Below are 14,296 nucleotides of genomic sequence, written 5' to 3'. Positions count from 1 at the left end.
AGATTGAGATTCAGATTCAAATTTGGTCAAATGTGATTAATAACTTAAAGGGTTGGGAAGAAGGTAAGTTCTCGCGCCCGTTGTCATCGCTTGGCTTAGCTTCAGATTAGGATTCGTATTCGAATTTGGTCAAATGTTGATAGAAACTTAGGGTCCACCAAACTGTATAGAGAACCGGGTTCTCTATTAGTTCCCACAGAACACACAAGGAGATAAGTAAATGACACAACAGAGTTTTACGTAGAAATCTCCCAGCTCACAGGATTAAAAACCACGACCTACACTCGTAGGATTTCAACTTCACTAACCGAGCAAGTTCAAATTACAACATATTGTAACCTAAGAATTAACACCTTAATCCGTCACTCACTTGTAATACCTCTATTACAAGCCTCTTTGTAATAACATTATTACAAAGCTCACAACTCGACTCACTTTAGTCAAGACACAAACACAAGGTTTATGATTTTACAAAAGGTTTCCTACACAATGCTTCTAGCTAAGCTAAGTAGGTTTTACAAGTAAATCACTTTAACAAATGTACAACATAACTAAGGACATGTAATAACTCAATGGAGGAAACTGGTCCTTCGTTATGATGTTCTCTGTTCTTGAAGCCCTGAGTGTCACTTGCAAGTTGGCAACACACTTGAGAGAAAGCTTGATGAATTCTGGAATGTGCAAGTATGTTGTTTTCCCTTTGCTTCATGTTAATATTACACAAGTGACATCACTTGAATGATGCAAGCATATTTGGTACACGGGCATTCCCCATAATGTGACTACTGTACTGTTTGCACTGTTGCGTATATGCATAGGAACAATTGCAGCGACTTTACAGCTGTGGGGTGTTGATTGGTACAGTCAGCAAGGGAACTGATATCCATCTGTTCCTTTTATTGTTTCTTTGACTATGAGTGTTGGAACATATCCCAGACTTGAGACTTGTTGATCTTGAGTACGTTAAGGATGTGGAACAAGTTCCCTATCTGGTTCTTATCATTAAGTTTGTTAGATCATCAAAACATAACAGGGCATATAGACACATAACCTATCAATTTTTCCCTTTTTGATGATGACAAACTTGTAATTGAAGTTCCCTTCGAGAACTAGAGTACCGTAAATATTTCCTGTATTCCCCCTGAACCTGTTCCCTCCTCTCAATTAATTTTCCCCCTTTTGGCATCATAAAGAGATTAGTAACAAGTAATAATCAAAAAGAAGTCTAGCAAACGTAACTTATGCCATACGTGTGCATACAAACATGACTAAGAACAGAGCATAAGAGCAAGGCATGCAGAGCAAAAGGACATGATATTCATTGATTTGGAAATAAACAGGGAGCAAAATTAGCAGTACCATTTGTTACATAACCATCCACAAAATAAAACAACAGAAAAAGTACGAGCCACTAAACACATCAAAACAAAAGGACCAAAAACAGAGGACAGACAACTTAAACTGGATATTGGGATGGGGCGATTTTTAAGGAGCACTGGAAGGGGGAGGCAGAGATGAAGAGGCAAGGGTTCTAAGGAGAATATCCATTTGAGCATTTGCTGACACTTGCTCATTAAGCAACCTCTCCTTCAGGTCCTCGGCATGTTTCCTAAGTTAAGCATTTTCCTTGGTCAGACGGGTAGCCTCTGCGCTTTGTGAACTGCTGGAACTAGGTACCTCCTAGGTCTGACTAAGCTATCCCTCAAGAATGACATTCCGTGCCTTCAACTTCCTTATCTCTTCATTGGCAATGTTCTGAGCTTCAATCAGTTGAGAGATACTGGAATTGCTGCCAACCCCTCCTTTCTTATTGATGCACTCACACTCTTCTAAGGTGGTCTTGGAGAAGGTCTACTTGCGAGTACCCACTATAGCCTTTCCCAAAAGGACTTTGAAGAACTCAAATACCTTAGTGAGTAAGAACCCGTAGGGCAGCCCATGATTACCATCCTTAAAATCTGCCACCTTCTTCATGTGCTTAGTCATGATACCTGGCAGATTGATAGTGGAGTAGGCATCCAGTGCCTCCATGAGGAACATGTGTGATCGTGGCGTAATGGAACGCCTTTCTGCGCGTGGGAGCAGAACCTTGTTCACCATCTCGAACAATAATTGGTACACTGGAAGGAGGGCCTTCTTGTGCATCCGTTCCCCCTGCTGTACTGCATCATCCTTTAAAATGGCATTTCTGAAGTTTGAAGAGCAAGTCCCCTCAATGGATGATATGCCGCTAGTAGGTACTCCCAGAATTGTTCCCAGCACAACCTCATCCATCACAAAATCAACACCATTCACCTTCAGACATATGTTGTCATCTTCTATAGTGAGCATATCAGCATAGAAACTGCGCACCTCCACCTCATACACCTGAGGGCTCTCAGTAGTGAACAAATGTGTCCACTGTTGAAATTTACAGATATCAACTAGTTGGCGCATCCCTGTCATGTCAAGAATATCAGGAGCAAATGTTCTGCCCCACATCACTTTCCGGTTTCTCAGATTTTCTCTTCCTTCATCCTTGATCATACCCACCTTGGCCTTCTTGGAGGAACCTGGTTCCCCATTGGCACCAGCCTTCCGTTTCACAGATTTTCTCACACTTTTCCCTTTCTCTGCAGATTTTTCTGACACCCTCTCAGACACCTTTTCTCCAGACTTTTTAGACACTTTCTCACCAGACTCCTCAGCCACCTTCTTACCAGACTTTTCCACTTCAACATTGCTAACCTCCATCACTCTCACAAATGACTTTTTCTTACATTTTGGAACTGTAGGTATTTTAGAGGACTTACGAATTAAGGAGCTATGTTTCTTATTCACCTCATCATCAACATCAACAATAAGTGCTGGAGGCACTACCTCTTTATTCACTACCTTTCCACCCTTCACCAACCTCCTCTTCTTCTTTTCTTCTTTGTTTTTCTTAAGAACTGATTCAAGAGCTTCCTTCTTTTGCAGCCTAGTAGTAGGTCTTTTAGGAGTGGGCTTTTTGGGAGTTGCCCTACTACTCCTAGCAAAAATAAAACTAGCAACAGAGATATTGTCATAATCTTCCTCACTATCTTTATTCTCTTTCTCAGAAAGAGATTTCACCTCAGGAATAACAATGGTTAATGGCTCAATATCGAAATGAGGAGAGGGAGTGGGATCAGTACAGACCTAGGGTTCATTTGAAGAACAGAGGGTTTCATCCCAAGTCGGAGCAGATGGCTCCTCTTGGGCTGAGGGATCAAGTCCCTTATGTGGTTTCCTAGTAGTACTTTCAGGTGTCAGGTTTTCAACGGGTACCAGTTCCCTACCCTCTACCTGTAGACTACCACCTTCCCCCTAAGACCCAATGGATTCAGAAAAACCTTCATAACCACCAACTAAACTCCCCTCAACAGCCATTAACAACATATTATCTATGGCCTCTTGTTCATTCAACCCTAAAGTAGAGTCAGAAGACACATGAAGAATATTACCTGTAGGGTTCGCAACATTCAAGTCAAGGTTTGGGGTAATCGGCACTGATTTTTCACCACTATGAACCACAATCTGTTGTGTCTCAGAGCTTTATTCTACTTGTAGACTGGAGACTTCCTGATTTTCTTCTCCCTCTATTGTTTCTTCCTCAGCCATTTTTTTCGATGAGGCAGAAGGAGAGGTTACAACCACAAACCTCTTTGGGTTCGGAGTTTTGCGACTCCGATAAAAACTAGAACTCGATTGGGCTGGTGAAGATGCAGAGGGTGGTTGAGAAACTTGTGTGGGGTTTGGACTTGGTGGCATGGGGGACTTGGGCTCTGTCACCTGTGCTTCGTGAGATGAAGACACTGTGGGGTCGACACCTAGAACATTTGAGGCTTCTATATTCTTAGACATGGTTGGGATTTGTAGTAAGAACTTAAAGAAAAGGAGTATTTGGTTGTTGAGAGAAAAAGGGAGATTTTGGCTTTAGATGTGAACAGTGATGATAGAGACAACGTTTGGGTTTATTTAAAGAGGGTGAGGGGCCGATTAGGAATGGTTATTAATTTTCTAGGTAGTCGGGTCGATTAGGAATGGGTACGACGCTTGGATTCTAAAGAATTGGAAAAAGAGAAACTGACATTTTAATGACGTGGCACTTTCTCAGCCGTTAAAAAGTTGTGTATGAGAGTACAAAAGGACTACTAACCCGTGTCAAGGGAACCAGGTTCCCTGACAAGTTTTGTAAATGTGAGCCTCATTCTTTTACCAACATGTAGTGCTACTAGCTTCTTGGTTGCTCTGTAATTGGCATGCATGTCTACCTATAACGGTATAGAAATGAGTTAGAACTTGCCAGAAAATACTTTTTAGCTGTTTTACCTGTTTTACCTATTCATTTCTTTCATAGCCAATCATGAGGGACCAAGTGCCCAGCTTGACTTTATGAACCCAAGTGCTAGTCGATTCTTTTCAAAGTGCTCTCTACCTATGCTTTGGTGAAGATATCTGCAATTTGATCTTCCGTGCTACAAAAATTCATGCAGATAAGCCCTTTTTCAACAATATCTCTGAAAAAAATGATGGCGCACATCAATGTGCTTTGTTCTCTTATACTGGACTAAGTTCTTTGCCATGTTGAGAGCACTAGTGTCATCACACAATAATGGCACACAATCAGAAAATACAACAAAGTCCTCTAACTACTGCTTGATCTACAACAGTTGAGCACAACAAGAGGCAACTACCACATACTCAGCTTCTGCAGTTGAAAGAGCCACTGCATTTTGTTTTTTCGTACCCCATGAAATTAGACACGATCCCAAAAAGTGTGCCATGATAGAAGTGCTTTTTTTATCCATCAGATAACCAGCATAATCAGTGTCAGCATACCCGATCAAGTCAAAATTGTCTCATGAGGGATAGTAGAGAACCAGGTCATGCGTTCCTTTGAGATATCTAAGGATTCTCTTGGCAACCTTAAGATGAGATTCCTTTGGATTAGATTGAAGCCTGACACATAGTCCCACACTAAATACAATATCTGCTCTGCTTGTTGTGAGATACAAGAGTGACCCAATGATACCGCTGTACATGGTCTCGTTCACAGGAGAACCAGGTTTATCCATGTCCAGGCAAGTGGCAGTGGCAATAGGAGTATCAATAATTTTTGAGCTTTCCATTTCAAATCTCTTTAGAAGCTCTTTGATATACTTTTGCTGGCTTATCATTGTGTCCTTATGAGTTTGCTTAACTTGTAGACCCAAGAAGAAATTCAATTCCCCCATCATGCTCATTTCAAACTCACTTCCCATGAGCTTTGCAAACTCCTCACACAGAGAATCATTTATTGCACCAAAGATGATGTCGTCAACATAAACTTTCACAATGAGCAGGTTCCTCCCCCGTTTCTTCAGAAATAGGGTATTGTCGATTTTTTCTTTTGTAAAGCCATTTTCTAGGAGAAATTTGGACAGCCTTTCATACCATGCATGAGGAGCCTGCTTCAGCCCATATAAATCTTTGTCAAGTTTAAATACATGCTCATGATGCTCATGACATTCGAAGCCAGGTGGTTGCTTGACGAAGATTTCTTCTTTTAGAAATCCATTCAGAAATGCACTTTTGACATCCATTTGGAACAACTTGAATTCCATATAAAGGCAATGAGGATTCTGATGGCTTCCATTCGAGCAACTGGAGCAAAAGTTTCATCATAGTTGATCCATTCTTCTTGATTGTAGCCTTGAACTACTAGCATTGCCTTGTTCCTTGTTGTGTTTCCAAACTTATCAAGTTTGTTTCTGAATACCCACCTGGTTTCTATAACAGTTCTATCAGTAGGTCGAGGAACCAGGTGCCACACGTTGTTCCTCTCAAATTGATGGAGTTTATCTTGCTTGGCAGTAATCTAGTCAGCATTTTTCAATGCTTCCTTGATCTTTTTGGGCTTAATTTGAGAGTGAAAGGATGAGAAGGCAAGTGAGTTTCTTAACTTTGATCTAGTTTGAATCCCTGAGTGAAGAGAGGTGATCACATTTTGAAGAGGGTGTGAACTTTTGTGTTTCCAGTTAGACTCCTGAATCTCATTGTGAGAGGGCCCAGGTTATTTTGAATGCGATCCATTGTTAACATGAGTCCCGCTTCTCAACTCAACATCTTCCTTGCACAACATCAACAACTCTGTTCTCAGCTTCAGTTGTTGTGATTGAGGAACCAGGTCCCTCTACATCAGCTGGAGATGCAGCTGCATCATCATCATTTGATTCCTTGACGTGACTCATTATGGTTGTCCAGGAAGGCAATACACGTTTTTTAACGGAGGGACCATGTTCCTTAGCAGCAGTTACCTTTTCAATAAAATTCTTAATTTTCTGTTGGGACTGAATTCTAGCCTTTCAGTTTTCTATAAAGTGACCAGTGTTGCCACAATGAGTGTAAAGCCAGTTACCAGGGACAGTAACATACTTTCTATGTGGATTGTAGGGAGTCTTTTCCTTTTGGAACCCGACTCCCTGCATGTTCCCACCATTGCTTGTATACATGGCAACAATTATATCAGAGGACCAAGTCCACTTTAGAGATTTTTTAGGTCATTTTTAACTCTGCATATATCTTCTTGAAGTTGTCTGTTTCTTTCAAGTTCAGCACACAGACTAGATTTCACATATTTGAGTTCATTTTCAAGCTTAATGTGTGCCTCACTTGTAACTTCCCAACTCTTTTGGACAGTCACAGAACTGTTTCCCCTTTTTAATTCCTCTATTGTTTCTTTTAGGTCCATGACGACTACCAATAAGTCATCTCTCTCATTTTCTACGTCTTCAACCTTTTTAATCAGAACACTCTTTTCTTTCATTAAATCCTCGATGGTTTCTTTTAGGTCAGCCACTACGATTACCAAATCATCGCTCTCATTTTCTATCTCTCCTAGCTCTATAGTTAAGGCATTTTTATCATTTATAAGATTGTGATAAGCATCAATTAAAATATTTTCCAAAGATATAAGCTTTTTCTGAGAGTAAGGCTTCAGATTTCTTTGAACATCTAGAAAGTTTACCTCATCATCATCATTATCTTCATCATCGTCAGATTTTGCCATCAGGGCAAAGATAGAATCATAATCAGCTGCTTCACTTTCAACTGCCATCATGGAGGTATCATCTTGTGCATCATCTTCTCCAGATTCACTGGAAGAATCTCCCTATGCAACAAGAGCTTGTTTCACAACATTGTCAACGACTTCTTTTCTCTTAAATCTTTTGTAAGGAACCGGGTTCCTCTTGGCTGCTTTGTCTGTGTTATGCTTGTACTGGTCCCGTTGAGAAGGGGACAATCCTTGATGAAATGTCCTAGCTTCCCGCACTTATGACATAAGTCATACCCTCTTGGCTTGTTGGATCTGCCCCTCTTTGGAATACCTCAATTTCTGCAAACCATCTTCTGAAATCTCTTTGTCAGGTAAGCCATTTCAACATCCTCACCACTTGATTCATTATTGTGTGTCTTGAGGACTAGGTTCTTCTCCCTTTTGGGCTATCTTCTATCACGATCCTTTTTCTTCTTCATTTCATAAGTTTTGTAATTACCAATGAGTTCATCAATGGTCAGCTTCTGTAGATCCTTTACCTCCGTGATAGCATTTACTTTGCTTTCCCAGGAACCAGGTAATACGCTGAGTATTTTCCTGACAAGTTTGTTCCTTGGAATGATTTCTCCCAGAGAATGGAGCTCATTGATGATAGAGGTGAAGCGAGTGTGAATGTCCTGAATGGACTCATTATCTTTTATCTTGAAGAGTTCATACTCAGTGGTTAACATATCAATCTTTGACTGCTTGACTTGAGTTGTCCCTTCGTGTGCTATTTGGAGAGCTTCCCAGATCTCCTTTGTAGATTGACAAACAGAAATCCCGTTGTATTCGTCTGGTCCAATACCACAGACGAGGATCTTTTTTGCTCGAAAGTTCTTATCTATAGACTTGCGGTCAGCATCGTTGTACTCCTTCCTGGTCTTGGGAACTGACACTGTTAGTTCCCCAATGGCCTTCACAGGAATGAAAGGACCATCGCAGATAACATCCCAGAGCTCTGAATCTTCAACCGTGATAAAATCATGCACCCTTGTCTTCCACCACCTGTAGTTTTGGCCATTGAATCCTGGTGGTCTCTAGGTAGATTGACCTTCTTAAAAGTTTGGTGGAGCAGCCATGAGGATCATTTCTAGGTGTTAGCTTGATCGAAAGAACCTGCTCTGATACCAATTGATAGAAACTTAGGGTACACCAAACTGTACAGAGAACCGAGTTCTCTATCAGTTCCAACAGAACACACACAAGGAGATAAGTAAATGGTACAACAGAGTTTTACGTGAAAAACTCCCAGCACACAAGATTAAAAATCACTACCTACACTTGTAGGATTTCAACTTCACTAACTGAGCAAGTTCAGATTACAACCTATTGTTATCTAGGAATTAATGATAAGTGGGGATTTTGACTACTTATTAGCACCCTTTAGCTTTTGTTTTAGTCTAAAAGCATTGAATTGTGTTCCCGAAACTGATGAAATATGGTAAATTGTAGGAATATTGGAAGATAGACCCCCAAAATGAAATCCAACTCAAAAAGGAGTAATCTAAACTCAAGGCAATAAAAGGAACAAAAGCTCACAAAGTGCGGACCGCAGATTTTCATCTGCGGCCGCAGATGATGAAGGAAAGCCCAGCAAACTTTTGTGCAAAGTGTGGACCGCACAAGAATTGTGTAGCCGTAAAAGCTGGGCTATGAATAAAGTTTAGAGAATGTGCAGTTTCCCAAGTTCCAAGTCCCTCAAAAGTGCGGACCGCACAAGAATTGTGCGGCCGTACAAGAAGTGCCTTGCGGCCGCAGAAGTAAAAGTGTGGACCGCAGAATCGAGTTGCGACCGCAGTTACAAATCTGCGGACCGCAGAAAGAATGCCTCGCAGCCGCAGATCAGAATTATGCGGCCGCAGATCTCCAGTTCCTGACAATTTGAAAAAATCTACGGACTGCACATTGAATTGTGCGGCCGCAGAACTTCCCAAAGGACATTTTTATCCGAAATTTCAAGCCCTATATAAATAGACGAGTTTCACAAATTTAGGTCAACTTTTGACATCAGCAGCTAAAGTAGCCATTTCTCTTTTCTTATTTTAGTAATTTTTCATATTTTGGGATATTTTAACATATATTTTATCATTTTAATTTTACAATATGAGTTTAATTAGCATTTCTTTTTCTATTTCTTCAATTCCAAGCATGAGTACCTAGATTTGTACTAGGGTTGTGACCCAACCCTAGCGTGTAAACCTTATGGGTGTTTAACTTACTGCTTGTTTATGGTTGGGTGTTTAACTTACTGCTTGTTTATGGTTGGGTGTTTGTTATTTAGCCTTGTTTATGCTTTAATTTTTGGAATTAATGGTTGCAAATATTAGTTCATGCCTATTTGACTTAGTCTCTATTTGATAAAAAGAGACTTAGTCTAGAAAAACTTGGCTAACAAGAAATTGGGTCAATCGAGAGATTGATAATCCCAATTAAAGGGTTCAACCTAGATATAGTAATAACCCGACTTGAGCTTTTATCAACCGTTTCGTGCAATACCCATTTGGACTTGAGAAAGCCAAATTGGGTAAAATCTCTCTCTGACCAAGAGGTATTAAGTAGGTAATTGGGAGTTGATAGCTATAATACACCCCGATCAATAAAACAAGCATTACGGTTTATATTCCATTAGGCAAACACCTAGGTGATGATCATAGCCTGAAGCTTTTACAAAACTTGAAAAACAACAAAAACAATTCTCTTAGTTTCATTTCTTAACTCTGCAATCTTAGTTTAAATTAGACATAGAATCAACCCCAATTTGTGGAAGTGTAAATTGAGGTAGTTCAAACTCACGTACTACAATATATATGCCTAACTCCCATATATAAATCCTTGTGTAAATCGACCCCGGCTCTTGTTGGGTACTACTATTGCAATCAACTGTTTCATAACCTTGAATTGAGGTGTGAAATTGGACGAGATCAATTTTTGGCGCCGTTGACGGGGAGTTAAAAAATGGTGTTAGATATATATTTAGGTGTGTTTTTGGAATATCTTCTTTTCCTTCCTTGTTACTAACGTGTTGAGAAATTATAGGTGCAATCATGGCAAATAATGAGCTCTGAAACATAGTTGTGGGGGATGTGGACGTTGAGGATGATCAAATGGCTGAGGTCCATCTTGAACCTCAAGCAAATAGACGAGGCCAATCGCCTCTTGACAATAAACCCGCTCCACCCCTACCTTCACCAAGAGCGACTCCACATCGGGTGTTGCCGAACGAAGGGTATGCAAGTGCTATAGTCCCTCCCCGTATTAGGGTGGACAACTTTCAAATAACCAACGTGATGCTCACTTTGCTCGAGCAACGAGGGTTCTTCACCGGTGCACCGGATCAAAATACATACAAACACTTGAAGCTAAGGCTTTTTCACTTCTCTCTATGGGGGAACGGGGGAAAGTTTTAGATTGGTTGGAACGTTTACCAAATCATTTTATTCATACTTGGGATGAATTGGCGGAGAAATTTATTTCTAAGTACTTCTCTCCCGGGCACATGGCTACACTTCGGGATGAAATTCTAGCATTCAAGCAAGAGTCCAATGAACCGCTACATGAGATATGGGAACGATATAGAACAATGGTGAAAGAAAGTCCCAACAATGATGTGACGGAGAACATGATTCAACAAACTTTCTATCAGGGGATCAATAAAACCAACCAATGTGTAGTGAATCAACTTGCCCGTGGGAACTTTATGATTACGCCTTATGCAGAGGCGTGTGATATTTTGGATGCGATGAAGGATACTTCATCGGTATGGCAATCCCGGGCTAATATTCCACAAGGGGATCCTAATGTGATTCACCTTTATAAAGAATTGCATGACCATGGGCAAGCCATAACCGAATTGACCACCACCATTAACCAATTGGCAAAGGCTCAACTTCAACAAGTGCAAAACCCAAGGCAAATCAATACAATGGAGGGAGTAAACATGATGGTGAACAAATGGAGAACAAAGGGTCCACAAGTGCAATAAAGAGTGGAAAATTTGGTGCAAGAAGATAGTGGGTTTGAGCAAGAGGATTCCTATAATGACCAAGAAGAAGAGGTCCAATATGTATACTAGAGGCTGTCTGGAAGGGTTGGGGAGTTTGTTCTTCGCGATCGCGAATGGTTTTCCGCGATCGCGAAGAGCAATTTTGGGGCTGAAATTTTTTTTGCTTCCCGATCGCGAAGAGTAAATACATGGGCAGTAGCTATATTTCGAGTTCAGCCATTTTTAACATATTTGGAGTTATGGAGCTCAGATTGAAGCGATTTTTGAGGCGATTTTCACCATATGGATTAGGGTAAGTGTTCTATATCCTAAAATGTTTATATTTCATGAATCTATGATTATATGCATCATTTAATTCGGATTTTAATGGAAGAAATCAAGATTTTTGTAAAATCATCCAAAAACAAAATTTTAAGATTTGGAGGTCGAGTTGTTATTGGAATTCAATAAAATTGGTATGGTTAAACTCGTATCGGAATGGGTGTTCGGATTTCATAAAAATTATGTCGGGTTCTGAGGGGCGGATCCCGCGTTGACTTTTGTTAATTTTTGGGATAAATTTTTAAGTCAACGTAATATTATCCGGGATTGTTTCCGACGAATTTTAATGGAGTTATACAATTAATTTAGATAGATTTGAGCTGTCCCGAGGTCAATTCAAGCAAGAAGTCTATTTTGGAATATTGGCCTAACTTTAAAAAGGTAAGTGTCTTGCTTAACCCCGAGTGGGGGAATTACCCCTTAGGCATTGAGTCTTATGTGCCATTTGTGAAATGTGAAAAGCCGTGTACGCGAGGTGACGAGTACGTACTCGGGCTTATACGTGCAAAATTCATTGAATTAAAGTCTTAGGCATTATTGTGTAGTAAATTGGGAAATTATGGAAAATTATTAAACCATATGTTTGCCATGCCTAAATCCTTATTGTTGAATTTGTTTTTATATGATAATTTGATGTGATTATTACTTGAAATATTTATGAAATTTCGTGAGTATTGTTGGTTTAATATTTCTTGGAAATTAATTCCAATATGAATTTTCTTATGCAAATAATTAATTTAAGCGAGCTTAAGAATAAGTGTTAATATAATTATCTAAATTTGCATTAATGAAGGTTTTGCTTTATGCTGAGTAATTTTTATTTTTATTGATTGTTTTTGGATGTTATATACATTGTGTGGAGCTTTGGGCTATTTGTTGTGAAATTAATTGATTTTTGTTATATCTTTGGAATTTGGTTGTGGCCATTGGGCAAATTGTGATATGAATTGATTTTATTATGTTGCCGTATTAATTTTTCATGTAAATTGTTGTGTTTTGTGAGTTATTATTTTGGGAAGATAAGGGTGGCATTTCACCGTTGATATTATGTGGGTATAAGGGTGACATTTCACTGTTATTGTATTTGTTGGAATATTATCTGGGTGGAGCGATAAGGGTGGCTATAGGAGCGATAAGGGTGGCAATAGGAGAGATAAGGGTGGCTATAGGAGCGATAAGGGTGGCAATAGGAGAGATAAGGGTGGCTAGTGATATTGTTTGGGCGGAGCGATAAGGGTGTCTATAGGAGTGATAAGGATGGCAATAGGAGCGATAAGGGTGGCTATTGTTAGAGACGATATGTGATGATGTGGGGTTGTGGTGTTGATAATTTTTCATGTGATGTTGTGATTTTCTTGTGTTTACTTTTATACCTTGTGCAATTTGTGGTAAATTAATAACAATCTAATTTATGTTGAAATTGAGAGCATGTGGCTATTGCCAAGCAGATTATAAATTAAAATATGGGCACGAGGTGTCGTGAGTAAATAATGAGGATATTTAGCACGTGAATTGTCCGTGCAGTTGTGATATGAAATGTGGGCACGAGGTGATGTGATGAAATGATGATGATAATTGGCACGTGAATTATCTGTGCATTTGTGATATGATTTAATTATGGGCACTAGGTGCCGTAAAAATATGAAAATGGGCTGAGACCCGTGTTTACGAAAAATATAAAAATGGGCTGAGACCCGTAGTTTCTTATGATTATGAAATGAGGCGTCACATGATGACTTTTTAATTGAAAGAATTATATTCAAAATGTTTATTTGGAAGGATTTTTATTCAAAAATAATTATATGAAAGAATTGTATCTGAAAGATATTTATTTGAGAAAAACTACATTTAAAAGAGAGTTATTTGGAAGAATTATATGTGAAGGATATTTATTTGAAAAACTTGAATTAATTGGGCATACATGTATTTATTAATTGTTGAGTTATATTTATGGTATTCTTGTTGTCTTGCTGCGCATACCACTGGTTGTTTTATCCTGCCCTTATTGCTATATGTTTTCTAGTATTTTGTATATTATATTGCACAGGTTATTAGACTAGTAAGTGTTTGGACTGTACCTCGTCTCTACTCCATTGAGGTTAGTCTTGATACTTACTGGGTACCGACCGTAGTGTACTCATAGTACACTTCTGCACATTTTTGTGCAGAGCCAGGTATTGGAGATATCAGACTTGAGCAGAGTTAAAACGGGATCGTAAAGATTCAAGGTAGAGCTGTTTGGTCATCGCAGTCCATTGGAGTCTTTTCATTTTATTGTACTGTTAATTTTTAATCAAACAATATTGTATATTCGGTCCTTGTGATCATTCTATGTATTCAGTTAGAGTTCGTGACTCAGTACTACCAGTCTTGGGAGGTTGTATATTCATATTTGTTCCGCTATCAGTTTTGATTATTTATTTAATTAAAAAAATTGGCTTCAAAAGATAATTGAAATCGACTTACCTAGTCTTAGAGACTAGGTGCCATCACGACGCCTATGGTGGGATTTTGGGTCGTGACAAGTTGGTATCAGAGCTCTAGGTTCATAGGTTCTACGAGTCACGAACGAGTTTAGTAGAGTCTTGTGGATCGGTACGGAGACGTCTGTACTTATCTTCGAGAGGCTACAGAACTGTTAGAAAATTTCACTTCTTTCATTCCTTATCGTGTGGTATTTATTCAGCTTGAAGCATATATATTATGTTATTTTGCATCCACTCATGTATGAAACTGCGCACTCGGTATCAACTATGCGCCAACGGTTCGTGATACTATAGAGGGGTTATAAGGGAGCCAGGGTTGGTCAACCATGCGGAAGTATTGAGAGATCATTCAGTTGTGCACATTGAGGTACAGCAGGTTCTGACATCTGATTGATAAGTATGATA

Source organism: Nicotiana tabacum, chromosome 13 (assembly GCF_000715075.1).
Source record: "Nicotiana tabacum cultivar K326 chromosome 13, ASM71507v2, whole genome shotgun sequence".
In the NCBI taxonomy this organism is placed as follows: domain Eukaryota; kingdom Viridiplantae; phylum Streptophyta; class Magnoliopsida; order Solanales; family Solanaceae; genus Nicotiana; species Nicotiana tabacum.
The sequence above is the reverse complement of the archived record's forward strand: the minus strand, read 5'-3'. Positions refer to the sequence as shown.